The sequence below is a fragment of the Pyxicephalus adspersus genome, chromosome 12, assembly GCF_032062135.1.
Source record: "Pyxicephalus adspersus chromosome 12, UCB_Pads_2.0, whole genome shotgun sequence".
Classification (NCBI taxonomy): domain Eukaryota; kingdom Metazoa; phylum Chordata; class Amphibia; order Anura; family Pyxicephalidae; genus Pyxicephalus; species Pyxicephalus adspersus.
The window spans coordinates 21,703,897-21,720,301 of record NC_092869.1 but is presented as its reverse complement, the minus strand read 5'-3'; the positions used below and the strand labels follow the sequence as shown (position 1 = coordinate 21,720,301).

General features: G+C 37.0%; 1 long non-coding RNA gene across 1 annotated transcript in view; it reads right to left on the bottom strand.

Annotated features, from left to right (window-relative positions):
• LOC140342362 (uncharacterized) overlaps positions 1-16,405 on the bottom strand; it is a 126,457-nt gene that overhangs the window by 40,291 nt on the left and 69,761 nt on the right. Inside the window, exon 3 of the long non-coding RNA XR_011923057.1 lies at positions 4,036-5,121. This is a non-coding gene — a long non-coding RNA (uncharacterized lncRNA). The remainder of the gene's footprint in view (positions 1-4,035; positions 5,122-16,405) is intronic.

Here is a 16,405-nt window from a genome sequence, read left to right as displayed (position 1 = left end):
TGATCATGAGAAGCTATCCAGACCCAGCAAAATTAACATTTATCACTACCTGCTCTGTAATGTGATGGTGCTGCAATCATCCTTATCGGATGAGTAGTATTCAGAAGGGAAGGGGAAGAAGAAAAGCTGGGCGGGACATGAATAATCTAAACGGAAAAGTAGAAATAACTTTCCCTGCAATTTCCAAGAAACGTGGCTGCGCTTTATAAACCAATCCACCTCTAATGGCCAAACTTAATGTGATTTACAGCGCCATCATTACCCTCTCTCCGTTAGTAATTACTTCTAAAATACCAAGGAACCCTGTCCCTTTTTTAATTCTTTCCCAAGGTCCCGCTTCTGATTTACAGCGCACGCCTTGCTGGATTCTCCTATCAGTGCTGACATTTGAAAATATTTATAGCCATTTTTTCATTAATGACTTTCTGAAGGTGACCATCTTTTTAAAACCCCTTCCTCTCTTCAGTGCAGTCCAATACTGTGACTGTAACAGCATATATATACACACATTTCACAAATCATTGCCTTCATAAATACAGCTCACCTATGGCAAAACACACATCAAACACCTGCAAAGTATTCACCTGGATTGCTACATACCTTTTTTCATGCTCCTGTCTTTTAATGTATCTTTGAATTTACTTTATTTACTCTGTTCTTTTTCAAACTGTCATCTGCCTACAATGTTGTCTTATATGAATTGTAAAAGATTGGGGATATTCAACAATTTGGAAAATCCTCCTAAGCACTAGGGTTCTAAATGCGAGAGTTGTTTGTAACTGCTATAAGGGATCATAAACGGCCCACTGAAAGCAAGGCTAGAAGTCAGCAGAATAACCTGCAAATACTTGGCCCAGGAAAGACCATTTTAACATGTTTATAAGTATTTATATTAAATAAGCTAAACTTGTCCTTGAGGGCGTCAAAAGACTTAGAGGTACCTAGTACATTTCACAGTGATAATAATACATCCAGAAAAGTTTTTATATGCTTTTCTTGATTTAGGATAAAGCTATCTTGATTTAGTTTTCATCCAGGGCCAGCATCTCCTTCTGTATTAGGTTAATTCATTTTTATATTTTTTGCATATTGTGACACACAGCAAAAAAAATTCCTCTGGTTTTCCATGTACTAGAGTATACCATTATAGTATTAGTAGTTCATTAGCTATATTTGAAAAATAAACTGTATGTGTCGCAACCCAGAGTTTAATTTATTAGTCAAAGATTAAAGGCAAAAATTCCCAAACTTTTTTGTCAGAGCGAGTCACAGATAACACCTAAGACATATTTCCTCAATAATAGAAAAAATGCAAAACTACTAAAATGTCTACAAAAAAACTGTATTTTTAGCTTTTCATAAGTAAGATAGTAGAAACCAGAAACCAATCTCATAGGAACAGATGATTAATGGTTAAATGACTACACTGGGGATTTAAAATAGAATTCAGTTATCCAATAGACCGAGTCATTTTATTGTAACTGCATAGTCAGTCCAATGATGTTTTTTAAGATAACGTGAAAAAATGAATATGAAAAGGATACTTAAATAATATCAATGTGTGTTACATTTTAAGATACTTTATGTTCACAATTTGTAAATATATAATAGCACATGTGGTAGCTATATCACAATATTGCACTTTTTTTTTTTTTTTTACATGTATCATTAATCTTGTGAAAGTTCTCTTTTGCTGGTGAAGGTTGTCTCCCTAGACTGCTCTCCCAATGTGGGCCAAACACACCTTTATTTCACTTTATCCCGTTTACACAAAGTATTGTTCTACAATTCACAGAAAATAGCTGAGAAAGCTATTAGCTTTGAATTTTCATTTCAGTACACACAAAGTTACAAGTACACTGGGATTCCAGTTGGATCATCAACCATTTTCTGTACTTGCAGAAAATGAACTTAGTTTCAGAAAAGAAAACTAGTGCAACCACTGCATCTATTGTCTGTTAGCTGGAATAAACAATAGTGTTTTTGGTTTAGAGATGTATTCATTTTTCTAATAACAATCAAGGTCTGCTAACTTATCTTTCCTTACATATTACATTTCTCGTAAGACAGTTTTAAGGTTGACATACAACAGTTCAGTAATCATTGTTATAAAATGTGGTATAGGTCAGTAATTTAAGAAAAAATGCCACAATTTGAAATTTCATAACTTTTTGTATAATATTAGCACAGGTATCCTAGGTATTGGTGATATTTAGCAATGACCTGAACATTTGACCTTTGATTCTAAAAAATCAAAAAAAACCTTGTGACAAATACTGATGAAAATTTTTAGTAACTTTGAGCATCAGTCTCAAAGTGGATGTACCAAGTTACTTTGTTTAAACAAAATTAATGCTGTTGTTTCCAGTCATAAGGAAAAATAAAAAGCAATTTAGGCATCCAGTTGGATTAAAGAAGATCTGCTCCACCAAGCATCCTACATATCCAGAGTCCAGTTTAATTCCTCTTATTCAAAGTAATCCCCTCTTTGGGAACACCCGAAACCAGTTTGGGAACTTGAGAGCTTTAGCCTTTTAGCTCCCCAGAATAGATTTCTCTGACAAAACAATCACACGTAGCTAGGTCCGCAGAATTGTGAATTCACCCCACTCTGCCCATGAGGCTTTCTAGTGAAAACCAGCCCCAGTGCATTGTAAAAGCATAAGTTTTGTTACTGGCTGGCCTAAACCTAAAACAAATATTTATGAAACCATGGTGTTGCAAACCTCCTATCATAAGCATTTTCGGACCCATACACCATTCTAAAGCCAGCATGTTACAGTACACTGTGGGAAGTTGCTGCCAAATGTGTACCATAACAAGGGGCTTGCAGCTGTGAGTCTGTTGTTAAGGCGTACCTAAACTCTACATTTTCACTTTACATAAAAGCTTAGACAACCCTTATATGTAAAGGGGAAATGTTATTATTTTTTAAGTGCAACATCCTTTAAAAAAAAAAAAAATAAGGGTGCAGCACCTCCCCTTTCAGTCTTTCAGTTGCCTAGGTGATCAAGACTGAAAGGGAGTGCAGAGCCTCCCGGGATGCCCATGTCAGGAGGCTCTGGGTTCTCCTTCTGTGCATGGTCTAACCTCGGACATGTGCAGATGGGGCATTTTTTCTATTAAGGGAAAGAGATTCCGATCTAACGCAAGCACAGTGAGATCCACTTTTTTCCCCTTTACAGCAGGCTACGTCACTCGATCTCACACCTGCGCAGTGTGAGATCGCGTGACATGCAAAGAAGACCGAGGAGGAACCGCGATAAAGAGGAATTCCAGGACGACGCGGGACTGCATCTCGGGAAGAACCAACGGCATCAAGGGATCTGCAGGATTTAAAATAAGTGTCATTTTTTTTTTGTTTTCAGTTTAGTTCCGCTTTAAGTTACACCATGGGCAACATTCTCACTGACTTGTCATCAGTCTCATAGCTGTTGGCAAGGTAAATATGAATTTGTGTTTGTCTCTAATGGCATTCAGACCTGGTAAAAACTGAACACATGTAGATTTGAGCATCTCCTATTTTTCTATATTGACATAACTGCTTTACTGTCCCAGTTTAAAACTTTAAGTGTGTCATTTGATTAGGATCAACCAGGTGATTACATTTCTGTAATAGAGAAATTAAATTAAAAAAGCTAGGGCAAGAACTGATATATACAACTGACCATTGCAAAGAAGATTGACTCTATGGAATACAAAGATAATGATTATGAAAATGATTCACAAGAATTACCAAAAAAATTTGTCCCCCACACCTAACAATATGAAACAGATTTATTGCTCCAAGCAAACTAATCAATATGTAGGAAATGTTTTATTTTGGATCAGAGCTTCAAGTAGAACTGTGACTATTCTATGGATACATTTTTCTAGTCATTTAACAATTCTCTTAGTTTGTGAGGTACTGTTTGTTTTCATTACAGTGAACACATTTTAATTTCCAGTATTATATATATGTTAATATATAACTCCATGACCTCTGTATTAGTATTTTTTCTCAATATACCTTCATTTACAGGCAGAACTTTTTACCTTTCATTTTCATGTTTACAGAAGGTTTTCTTCTTAGTTCAAGCCCCCATACATCAAGGAAAGGCACCTATTTAGGCATAAAATACGAGGTGCTGAGAAGTTCCTGGCTTTGCCCAGAAAGATAAGAGCCAGAGTTATGAACTGACACAATTATTCAACATATTCCCCCATGAGACTGATGCACTTGGTACAGCGTAGTTCCAGCTTTTCTAGACCGTTCAAATAAAAGTCTTTTAGTTGGGCCGCAAACCAGCTCTCAGCAGCATCTTTGACGTCAGAAATGTCCTCAAAATGTTGCTCCTTTAAGTGTTTCTTCAAAATCAGAAACAGATAATAGTCTGAAGGGGCCAGGTCAGGTGAGTAGGGGGGTTGGTGGACCAATTGGAAACCTAGGGTGTTGATTTTGGCAGCCACAACAATGGATGTGTGCGCAGGTGCATAATACTGTCCGGTGATACTAGAGTCCTGAGGTAGGTAGTCCACCAACAGAAAACTCTCTTTGTCCCAGAAAATGGATGCCATGACTTTTTTGGCTAACTTCTGGGTTCGGAACCTCTTCCGCTGCGGGTACCCGCTGTGGCGCCTTTCCTTTGACTGTTCCTTGGTTTCAGGATCATAGATGTGGAGCCAGGTTTCATCCTCAGTCACTAACCTAGCTAAAAAGTCCTGTGCAGCTTCAAAATGGGCCAAAACCTCCATGGATGCTTCAACTCGTTCCTTTTTCTGATCACTGTTCAAACATTTCGGCACCCAGTTCACTGAAAGCTTGCGCATGTCTAGGATAGTGGTGATAACAAACCCAACACGCTCAGTCAGCTCATGGACAGCATCACAGGTTGCCGGGTTAGTTGAGGTTGGGGGGCACCCACTGAAGGCTCATCTTCAATGGTGAAATGCCCGGTCTTGAAACGAGATATCCAGGTTTTGACAATGCTGTAGGAAGAGGACACTTCTCCCCCAGTGTTTGTGACATCTCAACTTGTGAATGTCCTTTGCTGACTTTCCCTGGAGAAACAAAAACTTCATGATGGCCCGTAACTCCAACGATGTGAAACTTGCTTGTGCCTCTGCCATCACAGCTTCTCACTAAAAGAAAAAACAGTTTTAAGAACCACAAATACCTGATATTTTCACAGTTACATACTAATATATTAGGCTGTCATATGCCTACACTCATTTTTCTGTTTCATTTGGAAGGGGGGAAAGCCAAAAACTTCTCAGCACCCCTTCGTAAGGATGTATTCCTGAAAAAACACACACACACATTTTTCATCCTTGCCTTATATTGTAGACAGCATAGGTAAAACATGTCACATCCAAATTTCTTAAAGCAGACCTAAACTCAAAATATCTACTTTACATAAAAGGGTGGGAAAAGTTTTTACTTTTATTAAAAGTAAAAATTGTATTTTTTTTTAAGTGCAACACTAAGCAACACACTTATTAAAAAAAAAAGGTGCAGCACCATCCCATTACTGTCCTAATAGCTGCAGCGATCAAGACAGAATGGAGCGCAAAGCCTTTCGGGATACCTACATTACACATCCCGGGAGCGCTTTTTTAATGGAAGAAAAAAATTGCCAATCTCCCCAACTACGTTACCTAATCTCGTGCCTGCGCAGTGCAAGACTGGGTGATGTAGGAAGAAGAACCGAAAAGAAAAGAGAGAAAAATATGTTGATGCCCGGTCCTTCCTCTGTGCCGGGCTAAAGTTTTCAATCAGGCCTTCAAGTTGTCATGCATATGGTCACTTTTCTGTCAGATCTTGCATTGTTCAGTGTTGACAATAGCCATCACAGTTACAAATACAGTAACACTGTAAGAGTTGAAAGAGACTCACAATAAAAAAAATATAGTTTTATCTAAGGACTTCCTTATGATTGTACAGTTCATAGTGTATGGGTTTTACCATCCTATTTTGCCTTGCAACCACCATAGCCATTTGGGAATCTATGGTCTTCCAGATACATCAACCACAGGCCCATAAAACATTTAATTACAATCATCTGCATTCTGAAAAAATGTTTTAAATTTTTGTTTTGAATTAGCTTCTAGCTTTACTGTCATAAATCAAGAACATTTGCTTCAGAATCATAAAAGAGCTCTCTGGTTCTTAGCCTCCTTTAACAAATGTCCCAGATTTAATGTGTGGGTAACATTCCGACAGTGGTGAAGGCCCTGTCTAAGGGAGAATCTTGTGCCAAGGCAAAAGAACTATAGTATTTTATTGATCAGTTCTAAACCTTCTGCCCAAAGTGGCAATTAAATTTCAATTAAACTGACTGAAAGCATCATATTAAATTTCAGCTCTTTACGAGCTATCGGAGAAAGCTGCAGGACAAATCCTGAGTATCATCACACTCTGTTCAAATCATATTATCCTGTTCATTCACAATAAAAGTGACAGTTTTAGGTATACTTTCAATATTTCTTAAATATAAACCCTCTAATGAACACGCTTTATTGCCTTTAAATCAATTATTATTGGATATTTTAATAAAGTGAATTGAGCACTATGTTTTATACACTGCTTAGAAGTTACTATATTTTGCAGCTGGCTAGGCAGGGAACAGGGAAGGTCTGATTGGTATCCTCAACTTCTAAATGTTACGTCTTGAATTTAATTAAACATTTACAAAGCTATTTCATCCTGTCACTTTAAGGGATGCTGAGTGTTAATTATCTTACAGACCCTTCCACGACTGAAGAGCAATAATAAACTTGGACTGAAATGTTTTAACATTTTCTAATTTATTTTTAGAATGTGCTAACACATTTTATAGAAAAGCCTGAACAATACATATTGAGTTATAGGAAATGTGCAAAAAAAAGTATATATTTCCACACTTGTACACTTAAATTCTGGGACTGGCATTGCCTGTAAGCAGTGGAGCTGCTGTAGTTACTGCAGTGGCTATTAGGAACAATGGAAAAATAAATTTCCAATCTATACCAACTCTTCTGATAGTAGTGTTTCTTCTTTTGTGTAAATTTTATGTTTTTGGTTATTATATCCATTTTATCTTGGAAAGGTGTAATTTGTAGTAGCATATTGCATGCGAAACAAATTCTTGTATATATATCACAGATATACTAGTTAATGTGAACTTTTCAGTAATCTTACATCTGTATGAACAAATGTGTTTATAGTAAATTATCATAAACAGCAACAGTACTTTTTTTTCCAAAATAAATATACATTTTATTATAAATAAGCAGACATGTAACTTTGGCTTGGCTGAAAAAACGATGAGATGTCATCAATCCTCTGCAGGCAGGAGGAAGTAAGAGGCTGTAGCATTGGCTGATCGTTGTCAGACGTATATGACCCTGGGAAAGAACTGCAGAGGCACTAGAAATTATATGATTTGTAGGAACTCTGATACTTTAGAGTTAGGGACCACTCTTTACATTTTGACAAGATAGTGTGTTTCACATAGATATGCAAATGTCTGCAACTAATACCTCCATTCTTACTGTAAATAGTTGGTAAGTGGATAAGTAGGTGTGCTGGGAAGTCTTGTAACATTTTTGTGTGAAAAAACATTTGCAAAAGTTTATCTTACTTTCATATTTCACCTTTTAGGCCTTTAATGATTGTTGTGTATTTGGAAAAAAAAAACATTTAATTTGGCTTGGATTTATTATCAATATATTTTTACTAGCAAGTTTACAATTGTAAGGTTCCTAGCAGTGTGTAAGAAAATATTTGCATTGTGTTGTCTTGTTAAATGCGCAGTATATGTACATCTTATTTTTAAAAATCTAGTGATGAGTTAATTTAGGAGGGTGCTATATTTGTTTTGTTTTTTTCCAGACAATATGGAGCTGCTCTGGAGTTTAGGGGAAAAAAAAAGCCACTTCTATGTGAACATCTGATCTAAGTATTCATTGTTAAGAATGTCCAAAAATGGATGATTGTCAGTCTAGAGTCGGGGTAAGAAAACTTTTTTGGCTACTAGGCCATTTTAGGAGGTCAAGAAGGCACACTCCGCAATGCATACGGAGGAGAGGGAATGTCCCCTTACCCCAGCGGCGGAAGTGTTAACGCCGGCCGCGGTAAATAGGAAAGGGAGACATAACAAGGAGGCTCAATAGCCGCATGCGGCTTTGGAGGTTGCCAACCCCTGCCTGCCAGGAATAAGCCGGATTGACCAGAGGGACGTTAGGCCGGAACAGACTACTTTCATTTGCATAAAAACACACCAGTCTCCAACATGGACATTTATATTTTTTACCACTTTACTATTGAAAATTTAACTTCACTATTTAAAAGAGGCATAATACTGTCCCTTTCAAATCAGGCAACATATCAATGGAATTTAAATTAGGACTATTACCTTCCATCGTTTCTTCGTTTTGAGCCATTTCTAAGATTTGCTAATGTGAACTGGATCAGTATTGTGTTAAAAGATTAATTTCAACTTTGACTTTTGGACAGAAGACCTTGCAATATTAGGCAATTTTTATTATCATGAGCTCATGGTTAATTTGATGACTGCAAGCTGTTTAGGGCTCAAACTTTAACATGTTAACCAGTATGCTTCACAGCTGGTATGAAGTTCTCCTAAAATGTTGTTTTGTTTACTGGTACCAAGCCAAACAATGTTATCCTAATACCATCAGTCCATAGCACATTGTTGCAGAAGGCCTGGTCACTTTTTATATTTTCCTTACTTTTATTCTTGGTTTAATATTTTTTGGAAAGCAAATTGCATGGCACACTCTAAATCGAATATTTTGGTGCAACCTCTGAAAGTAGATGCATGCAGTTTGGCCCCAAATGCATGGGATTCTTGGAAACTTTATTTCAATTAAATGGTCAGCTCCTGTGCTGAATCTGCTGGACTAGCCAGTCCTGGAAATAATAACTATTGCTTAAAATACATGCCATTTGAACATTATTACACTGGAATATCTGATTTCAACTAATAAATTGACAACATTTTTAAATCCCTTAACATACTTATAGACATCCACAACCTTTTTTCTATGGTACTTAGAGAGTTCTTTGGATTTTGGCATGATGACAATATATATCAATAGCAAGGAAAACACCAGACCTTTAAAGACATAATAGGCTTCATCTGCATACCCCCTAAGTAGGTTCTAATTAGTGGTGCCAAATTTGGAACGCTTGGTTTTAAATCATAGATTGAATTGTAATGGCAGTAAATGTAGGGGTATACTTACTGTTCCACCTGGCAATTGTGCACTTTTTCTTTTAGAATTTAAGAATGATTAAACTATTTTATTTTATGTAATTTGTTTACCTATATTACTTTCATCCATGTTTGGATAAAATCTAACATTTAAATATCATTAAAAGTCAAGTTTTAAGGGCTGTACAGGTTGTCCGACATATGGACGACTCCTAGATGCGAACCGGTCTTCACTGCTTGTTCATGTGCAGGATGAAGGCTTGATGGGGGGGTGGGCAATTTGCATTACTTGCAGAAGTCTTTTGCTAAACACAGTTGAGACCAAACACTTCTGCAACATCTTGTAATTCTTTAATGACCAAAACAAACGCTGCAGTTGTTTCTTTCTGCATATCATGTCTAAGCTCTTTACAGTTTTTTTTGCTTTCTGAGGATTCAATACAGTAATTGACACCACACTGCCTAATAATATATTGAGACAAACATCTGTCCTAATTGCATTTATTAAAATATTGTACCTATTCTGACTTACATACCAACTCAACTTAAGAACAAACGTACAGTCCCTATCTTGTATGCAACAGGGGGACTACGTCTACCTCATTTTTCACATGACAACACATTGGTAAATGTATGAAAATCAAACCTCTTTCTTTAACCTAAATTATTTAAAAAGTGTTGAAATTTAAAAAAAAAACATGGCCCCTTCTCTTTGCATTCACTACAATATTGTAGCCCAATCCTTCCCATTCTCCTCACAATACTGTAAACAACGTATAACCTACGTTACGATAGCTAGTACCACCCCATGGCCCAACCTTATTACTCATACTACCATAAAAAATTTTACCCTCTCTGTTATACACATGCTCTTACCAAGCCCCTCTCCTACCTTCCCAACACCCTTCCTTTGAAGTTCTGTCCTTCTCATTTTTTTATCTTCATAGTCTTACCTACCACCCTTATTAAATGTGTTTGGATTGCTGTCTTTTTTAGTATATATTGTGTACATACATTACAAAAACTATCATGGATAGTTTATATTCCATGATATCATGGAATACATAACATTTAATAGAGTACTTATTTGTACATTAATTGATTACTGGAAATGTCCCCTTCCTCCCCTTTTTCCCCATTTTATTATGTTTTTTTGTGGTACCTATATTATCTGCAATACCTACCAGTATAGATGTAGCATATGAAGCAAAAGTATATGTATGTATTTGCATTACGATCTCGTGACAATAAACCCTTTGGTAATTTTGAAGTTCCTATGTAATAAAGGAGCTACAATGTTACAGTTGTTCTTATTAAGGATATCCACGAAATATTCAACTTATGTCTTAAAATAAAATATTAGGATAGCAGCAGCATGTTCTAGTATATTTTAGGTACAAACCTTAGGTAACGTAGTTCTGCTTGAGATGAATGAGCTTTTATCTTTGTATACAGAATCTAACTGTCCAGAGTTGTGAAAAAGTTAAGACCAGTTGGTATGAAGAGTAAGCTAGCATCAGATTTGCAAGCTTGCTGTTACCACTCATTTAGTAAACTTGTAAAAAGACCAGATCATCTCAGATTATAAACTATAGGACTCTTAGGATGTGCTTTGGCACATGTAAAGCACCATTTAGCCTCCATTACCAGGTATTTTCTATCATCACAGTGCTTATTATCAGCATCTCCCTTTGGTAGATGACATTTGTTCAAATGGGGATAAAAGAAGTATTTGGTTGTTGATGAGTCATTGAGGATGTGAGTAGACATCCAAATGTTTAAAAAGTCTTCTAAGTATATGTTTCTGAGATGCAGAATGTTCAACCTAGGGGCAAAACAATTGTCAATCCCCATGCTGCTGCACATGGCTTTGACATGGGTGGTGGCACTGATTCTTGTGGAAAAAGATACTGATGGAAAGACAGGACCTAGACCTAAACCTAATCTTTTTACAGGGTGTCAGCTCCAGGCTTAGATGATGGTGGCCATAACAATAAAGTGTCAGATAAGGCCATGGAAAAACAAGTAAAGAGTAATCTGGTTTGAGTTTAGAAGATCAAAAAAGACTTTTAGTCAAAGTAACAAAAGTTGATGCCGAATATACCTTTACCAACCAATTGTAGTTTCCTTCCAAAGTTCTATACTATTCTGATAGCCCTGTACCATGTCTGAAGATGTTTCTGAAAGTTTACAAAAAACTATTGTAGGCTTTTGAAAATAAAGCTACATTAAAATTTACTTAACCACAGTCTGCACAGTCTGCGATAGTAAACCCAAAAGGAAAACACTTACCTTTAATCCCGCAGATCAGTCTATCTGTCAGGTGTTTTACATTGGGCCCCGCGTTGTCCCAGTGTCTGTCTTCGGCCCGGCGCTCCCGGGGGCTGATATCTTCTCCTCTCTTCTTCCAGGTTCTTCCTGCATCACCTGATCTCACACTACGATGTAGATTGATGTAGTTTGCGAAAAAATTGACGATCTCACTGTGCCTGCGTGAGATTGGCAATTTTTTTTTATGAAAGGGCTCCTTTTGCGCATGCAAGAGCGCATCCAAGAGCTTCCCGGGATGCTTGACGTAGGCACCCCCGGAACCTGTGCGCCACGGTGTTTAAGACTTGAAGGGGTGGTGCTGCTGTTTAAAAAAAAAAGGGTGTTGCTCTTAAAACAACAAACAACATTTTTACTTTAAATAAAAGGGTTGTCTACCCTTTTATGTAAAATAAGAATTTGGAGTTTAGATATGCTTTAACATACTTGTTTTTCAAACAAGACACTCTCCTCCTCTTGTCCCAAAAAGAACTCTGTCTGCCTAGTTCAGCTTTGGTCTTCCATTATCTAAGCTAGGAAGCTGTCATTGCCATGTGTAGCACCAACTATTTTAACCATTATAGTTTATATATCATTTTGGGGCCAAAGGCAGAGGTGCCACAACTAAGCCATGGATAGACTAAATATTAGCATCCATCCGATTTGCTCAGTGTTTTCTGAAAATTGATTTTGCAACAAGTGTTGTCAGCTGGCTTAGTGTACCATACACCTTCTCTTCGACCCAATATTCAGTGGAAGTCAGTCATTGTCAGTTAAAAAAATGTACTAGTCTATTGCCTTCAGGAGCTTAAAAGTTGATGTTCATCAAAAAAAAAAAAATAGAAAAGTCTCTTTGCGGCTTCCATCTCTGATGCCAAAAAATCATCATCTTGTCACCCTTTTGTCTAAAGTACACCACCAGATTCTAAAAAAAAATAAAGATTCAACTGATCGTAGCCACCACTACCACCACTATCTATATCTGCTCTGTTACTTGTGCTCATCAAGATGAAGCAATGTGTCAAATGTAAAAATAGGTCTACAGAATAGATCTATTGTTCTTATTGTCTGCCAGTCATCAGCACTTACAGATGTCACCGCTAACCTATGTTTTTTGCTGTACATATTCATAAATAAATACGTTCATTTTCTTAAACAGAGGCTGGTTATTCCTGTATACTGTTCTAAACGTTATGTCCTAACATGGAAAATTTGGTTTATAACATAATATACAGCTTAAAATTTGCCAAAAGCTAGTGTATCAAAAGGCCATGTGGGGTTTTTGATCATTTATTTTGAGATGGAAAAACATAAGTTGCAGTTTATGTTCCCTCATATAGGGCATGCAAGGTAACTGTTAATATTAACATATTAAACAATAACATGTTTTTCAGATGTGTAATATCTACTTATAAAGACACAAACTGAGAACAAAAAATCCCACATTACCAGTCACCATGATTTACATTAACCTTAATAGTAATATACACTGACATACACTATGTACACAGATAACATTATCCATCTATCTGTAAAAGTTATGCAGGAGCTTGGGGAGATGACAGGAACTTAGACAAAAAGGAAGTGAGTGTATCATTACTTCTTTTTTCTTTACCGCCTCCCTTAACTGCAAGTTGGCAACAACCAGCAATGAAGGTATAGGAAAAGTTTACATTGCACCTATTGGGATTTTAAAGAGACTGGCGATACAGTGTAACTTTTGAGGCCTCCTACTGTATAAATTCTGATGTCATAATACAGAGTTTATACAGCTGTTCTAGAAACAATTGATAAAATAGTATGGGAGTGCAAAAGCTTGTTTTGTTTACACAGTTACTTTGTAAGTCAGGTTGAAAAAAGACCACTAGGGAAATAAACATATCCCAGATTTAAAACCCTATGGACAGAGTTTAAATCTGTTTTTTTAGAAGATTCAAACTCTCACTAAGCAGTAGTACAAAAACAAATAATGTTTTAGTCCAGTGGTCGCCAACCGGAGGTCTGCGGACCACTGGTGGTTTGGTGATCCGCGACTCTGGCCCGGTGCGCCCCCGAGCGGGGTTGGGAGAAGGACCCCACTTGGGGGATGCACCAGCAAGAGCCGCCGTCCATGTTCCCCATACAGATTTCAGGCTCAGGGAAGTGGGCGGGTTGTGTCTCTGTCATGATACCTCATGATACCAGAACCTGCCCACTCTCCCATCGCAGATCTGACACTGCCATGGGAGAGTGGGTGGGTTCTGGTATCATGACATCACTAAAAGGAAGGTTTCTTCCCACACACATGTGGTCCCGAGCTTGTAAATTAAGTGGTCAATCTGTCCGAAAAGGCTGGCGACCACTGTTTTAGTCAACATAAAGCAGGTTTGCCTAAAATATGATTGTCCTATTTATCAATGTATCTGTTCTCTGAACAGAGATGGACTGCAGGAAAAAGCAGATCTGGGGGAGAAATGCAGCTGGAGCACCCTCAATTTCTTCTGCATCGCCCCAGTTGTTTATGTTCTCTTTTACTTAACACAATGTACCATGATATTTGGTCATAAGCCCAAATATTTCTAAAGTATTACAGGAAATAGCAGTGCTCCAGTATGTTTGCCAAAGATGTAAGAGAGTGTGCCGCTGTTATTTACATCATTTTATTTAATAAGCTTTATAATACAAGTGCCAGTTAATACAAAGAAAATATATTGCATGTTCCATATAACAAAGTAATATATCTTGTACATCGGTGCTGAGCTTGTGCATTGGGGTTTATAATCAGAGGTTGTAGCCCATAAATCTTCTGCCTAACTGCGTGCATCAAGCCGAAGACATTTCATTTAAACATTTCTTAAATGTGTTGCAGATATAATAGATATAATTAACACACAATGCTCAGTTCACCAAATAAATAAACAATTTTCTGCCATTTTCTTTTTTTTTACACACACAGAATTTGGATCCCTTTCCATGGCTCCATTTCTCAAAATATTACATTGTCTGGACCAGGTGAACAGATTAATTAACACCACACAAGCGTGCCAGCTATTAATAGTTACATCCCAGTGCCATTTCCCTGGCAGGATGAGAACCGCGTCGATGTCTCTCCGGCATTCATGTCCTTTGTCATTCACTTCCTCTTTAATCTTGTTTGAGTATCCGGCTCACTCGTCCTTATTTTATTGACTCAATCACAAGGAGATCTGTCACTTTTTATAAAAATGGTCACCGCAGAATCACATCAAGCAAAATCGTGATTCTGCACTCTATAATTTAGTACCTTTATGAAATTGCAATTTCAGGCCTCACTGCTTGTTTTTTTTCCGAAATGTACTTTAAGAATTAGTCAGTCCATCCACAAATCAGCTGAATTTATGCACAGTTGTAATACAGTTTATGGCCTCATGGTACATTGCTTCAAAAACAGCAGATGTGAAATTATGATAAATATAATGAGTGTTTTTTTGCCTGATGTAGTGGAGTAAGGGATGGTCTGTCCTGTGTTTACCTATCCCATACAGTACATTTAATGTCTTAGTCAGGGCTGCTGACAAAGTCTGATTAATGGCCTCATCTCTTTTATTAAAGATAAGGCTAGCACTGCATTCAGGAGATAGCAGACACACCATTAATCTTGGTAAAATGAACAGTCAAATAATCACAAGTCAGAAATGAAATCTACATACATTAACGCTGACACTCAGCCTAGCATAAGAGCGACCATAAAACAAGAAGTGTGAATCAAGGCACAGCAAAGCTTTTCATTTTCTCTTTCTTTCTTTTTAAAGCCGCAGTCCGAGATTTAAAAACAAAGACGCTGTGTTTCATTGCCTTTTCTCTACATTTTGTTGCCTGTTCAGCCTTTTTTAATCAGGCTTTTAGATAACACTGATTGGCTGGCTTATACTGCTGCAAAACAAGGATTTTCCCCTATGATCATAAAGGGTGGAATGTTTATTCATATGCACACTGTTTTGTTCCAAATCATGGCATTATATAAAAGTAATCCAAATCCTAATGTACCTTTCATTCCTACAGTTCAGAACAGCATTTGTCAAATGAAATGACTTTTCATAGTATTATTCTGTTGATATGTTTAGTCTCTGTGCAGTATATTCACCATTATAGCCACACTGGGTGTTCATACTATAATCACACATATAGAATTTAAGAAACCATCATTTTATGAATTTAGAAAAAGCATGGACATGTAATTAGTGCTGGTCTTCAATTAATACGTATGCAGTTATGCCTATACTATTTATTATTATAAGTGACTCTTGGATATAGCTAATAGGTTGTGCGAACTCAAACCAATTGATATATACTGCCAATATCCCTAAATTCTTGAGTACATTGAAAGGTAGGTATATTTGTGGGACTTTAAAGGCAGTTCAGTACATGTCACAAAATGGACTCAAATATAAAAAAAAACACATGCCAGGCTTAGTGACACTCGATACTATTTTCTGTGGTTTTACATCCTTGGTATGTACTTATGGATTATATATTGTATTGCTTGTAAATGTGAAAATTGGGGTTATAAGAGTATTAATTATTCTACTTGTTTATAATATAGTGCATTCTATCTATTGAGGTCCAGTATAATCCCAGATGAAGCAGATTCATTTTGCGAAACTTTAGAATCTTAGATTATTAGAATCTATTACAACATCTCAATGATATACACAATTGTTTGGTGCTATGTACTGAGTATTTTTATTGAATTTCCATCCATTGTTTTTATAGCTTGTGTTTAACCACCTAGCCGTTATGCCCGACCTTCGTACGGGCAAAAAAAAATGGCTAGGATGGTTAAGCCCTTATTTTTGTCACAGCCTTACCTCCATGGTCCCGCTGTGCACATCCAGCGTCGTTTTCCTATTCCAGCGTCGTTTTCCTATTCCAGCGTCGTCGTC